We start from the raw sequence: 3,937 nt of genomic DNA, 5'->3' as shown, positions 1-3,937 counted from the left end.
AGAAGAGTTGCAAGGTCGTCAGTGGCGCCTGTTCTTTCGAGAGCAGTTACTATCTTCATATCTATGGTTAAACGTTACCCAGCCATTGACCTTCGTCTGTGCGAATGCGCACAGGTTGCCGGAACTCTTACGGGAATCGTCACCTTAGTGTGAGCCAGTAATGAGTGGATGGACAAATACCTATTAAGTACATTACGTATGCGGATTGTGGACGGTTGGGGATGTGAGTCTCACGGGAAGCGTGCGAGGGATAAATTCCTGCAGTCGTGCTGTTCATGTGTGCCCTCGATGGCTCAGATGGATTGAGCGTCTGCCTTGTAAGCAGGAGATTCTGGGTTCGAGTCCCAGTAGGGGCACACTTTTCAGCTGTCTCCATCGAAGTATATCAACAACACCTGTCGGCAGCTGAGGGTTTCAATTAATTATCAGTTGTGAAGGTGATTCGATGAACCCTTTGCCAGGCACTTAAATGTGTTTTGCAGGGTATCCATATAGATGTAGATGATAACTCGTCCCGTGTCGCACGTGCTCAAAATGATTCATACTGCAGAATGCATGCAAACATACTCACCGAAAATACGGACGAATATCAAGTGCAGGCTGCCGAGTGCTGCATCCAGCTTTGACAGATCGGCTTTTCCTGCCAAGAAGAACAGGAAGTTGCTGTCTAGGAACAATCAGAGGTAGAGGAAGGGTTGATAAATACTCCTTGACTTGCAGACTAAACGTAAATAACGAAAATACATTTTTGGTAAAAATTGGTCAAAACATAATCGGTTGCCCTCCGTATTGGATTAGCTGTTTTGAATATTGAAAATCTGACTTCAGATTCGTTTTCAGCGACATTAAAAATATATATGTAACACTCAGTTCATGCAAATCGAAGTAATAATATAACTAAATGTTTTCCCTAAACTTTGAACACATTTTTTTCGGGTAACTATTTTCTCAGAACGGCATGCAGCATAAATTAAAAGTGGTTCGTTCTCTTAACATCTACCTCTGACCCCTAAAAGTAAACACTTTTCTTAGGAACTTATAGCTATAATATGACATTTGTTAATATTAACTAATTTTTGTGTAGGCATAAGGAGTGAAACAAACCCTCAAAAATCGAACTCAAAGTTCGAATTAGCACTGTATCGTTTAATTTAAGGTTGTTTCATTGCGGTTAGGTATACGCTCCCATAAATTTTATGTTTTATCGACTGATGTTATCCATTTTCAATTTCAGAGGAATAATGTAGTATCAACTGATGTTACCCATTTTTGAATTCAGGTAACATATGAGGTGCCACACTGCACGCGCTCTGCGTACTCCAGTCTCGCAGGCCCTTGATCAAATCATAATTACGGGCGCCATTTTTTATTGAAAATCTAAAATTAAGCTCATAGTATTATCACTCGTAATTCCCAAACAGATCTTTCGAATGTATTTTCATTGTCTCAAAAAGAATTTCAAATGTACCCTTTTTTGCTCATTTGTATGAGAACCTGGCCGTAACGCCGGAATATAGTCACGAGATTTTTTTTCAGAGACGCTGTACGTTCGCGAGAAGACTTTCGTTCTGCGCGTGTCGAAGGACATTCCTCAGATATTACTGTGTGTGCTACTCAGTCGTGCCATTTAAGTGTACATCTTTGCATAGTTTTCCTTTCACGATGTAAACAGTGTTCCGCTCAGTTGCTAACTGGCCAGTGAGTGGTTCCGAAGGTATCGGATGTGCGGTGCGTTCGGTCTGCTAGGACAACAGCAGACTAGCGTGGTGCGATGGCAGAAGCAGACACTGAGGGAGCTAGCTGCTGGGACGCCAGCGAACAATTTATGCCAGGTAAGACGAAGAGGACTATTCTAAAATTACGAGCCGTCTCAAAAGTGTTTACCATTGGTAAATTTTGCTGTTGAGTCTGACAAAACTGGCAATTTTGCCTAGAGATACATTAGAGAGAGCTACAGGAAATCCCCCCACCCCCCTCAATGAATTTTTGGTTGTGATGACAGGCCGATTGGTAGTGTAGCCCGAGATCTAAGTTAGGTTGGAAGGTGGTAATTTGATTGAGAGTTGTTTACGCCAACGATTATGAATGCCGACTAAACGTTGAGCTAGCAGATTGCCCTGTAGCGTAGCCTAGCGTTTCCGTCCGCGCCACATTTAACACACTTTCTCTAACTGTGTACAAAAGTCTCACAACAGCCACGATAACTACGTTTCTGGTGGGGGGAGGGTAGAGTCCACTATGTAACTTTCACTGCAAATTTTAGTAACTGTATAAACTAACCGAAATAGAAGCGTAATTTTAACTATATTTCCTTTTGTGGGAAAATAATGGTTCTCCTCTTTCGGCAGCAACTGTAATATGTAGGCGACTTATTAGTTTTTTTTAAACTCTGAATCATGATCTCAATAGACGCAGTGCTTTTTTTACGTTACTTGATTTGTGGTCTATAGTAAACAATGCAACGAATTGGTAAATTCTTTGAAGTTTGACGTGTGTTACATAGACGACGTCTGCAATGTTCGTAAGGCCAAGTTTGCATATATTCGGTGTCTGTTTTTTTGGCCATGTACTGTATAATTAAAGGGAGGAGGATTATGTTCAAGGAGCAGTGCATTAGCAGTCTATGGAGAAATTGAGAATTTGGATCTAACGAACGGCATGCTCGGGCAGTTCGTGATATTCTGTTGACCACTGTGTAATTCGGACACAGTGATCATTGCCTCTCCCTAGTAACCAGGGGACTCGGGTGCTAATCCTGGTCTGGCACAAATTTTCAACAGTGCCCATTGACTAAAGTCTGTGCCCATTGTCAGCTAATGTCATTGTTTCGGTGTTAAATTGTATTTTGTTCACGATACGTAGTTTGGCTTTTTCATGGATAACAGCTTTGAAAAGCGTACAGGTTATATTGATATTTGCTCGTCGTTAGTCCAAGGCAACTATAGCGATTTATAAACACAGTTGTAGTTCGTATTAAGCCTACATACGTAATTGTGTCCTGTGTTTCTTTACCAAGAACTACTTCGTAAGTAATTCCCCTGTAGTGGTATTTTGTTTTAGTATTTTGTTTAAATATTTATAGACTGCAGGCTTGGATGAAATATGAAACACATGTCCGAAGTTCCTGTTGATACTGCAGATACTGTTTCATCTGTACTAGGGGCCAAAACATTTCATCTAATACAGGACACAATTTGTCTCGAGATTTAGCAATTTTTCGTAATAGAGGCCTTGCTTCGATATATTTTTCTCTAATTCTTGTTTGGATTTAATCTTAAAACACACTAACTCTTCCACCACTTATTCGATATGTGGTTTTATCCATTTCGTAGCCTAGAGTTCCTAAACGGTCGATAATATTAATGATTTCCTTTCTCAATTATATTTTCTGTAAATCTCCTGTTTATGGTTATTGCTAACATGTTTCACGTTCTCACTTTTATTATTTTTATTTTTCTACTTTTGTGCCTTGTAGCCAAATTTTCTTTGAATCTGGTTTTTAATTCTGAAATAGTAACAGTTGAAGGTCAAGAGAAGATTGCGGTCTATTTGAGGAGAGTGGCTTGGAGATTTTTTATAACAGACGTATACAGGTCATGGGGATCCTTACCTATATACATTTACTTCGAGTGTGATGTAGCCCATTCTCTTGTCATGATCTCGGCTGTATCGTAGCACATTGTCTCGGTTAGGTTGGAGATTTCTGTTGAGAGTTGCCGAAGTCAACGAAAGTGATTACAAAGTAAAGACTGTGCTAACAGAACGATCTGTAGCGTAGTCCAACACGTTCTTTCTGTCCTTTTAAAGCCTCTTTTAATTAAAAATAACTAAAGCTGCAAGATACAATCACAAAAATTGTATTACGTAATAGAGTAATCCCAGACTATTGTCGTGTAAGTTGTGTGCGTACACTATTTTTTTTGTCAGTGAATATACA

General features: G+C 39.9%; 1 non-coding gene across 1 annotated transcript; it reads left to right on the top strand.

Moving 5' to 3' along the window:
- The first annotated feature begins 281 nt into the window (after positions 1–281).
- Positions 282–356, top strand: Trnat-ugu (transfer RNA threonine (anticodon UGU)). The gene has a single exon. It is a non-coding gene; the product is annotated as a tRNA-Thr (tRNA).
- The last annotated feature ends 3,581 nt before the right edge of the window (positions 357–3,937 follow it).

Source organism: Schistocerca gregaria, unplaced genomic scaffold (assembly GCF_023897955.1).
Source record: "Schistocerca gregaria isolate iqSchGreg1 unplaced genomic scaffold, iqSchGreg1.2 ptg000726l, whole genome shotgun sequence".
NCBI classification, from domain to species: Eukaryota; Metazoa; Arthropoda; class Insecta; order Orthoptera; family Acrididae; genus Schistocerca; species Schistocerca gregaria.
The sequence above is the reverse complement of the archived record's forward strand: the minus strand, read 5'-3'. Positions and strand labels throughout refer to the sequence as shown.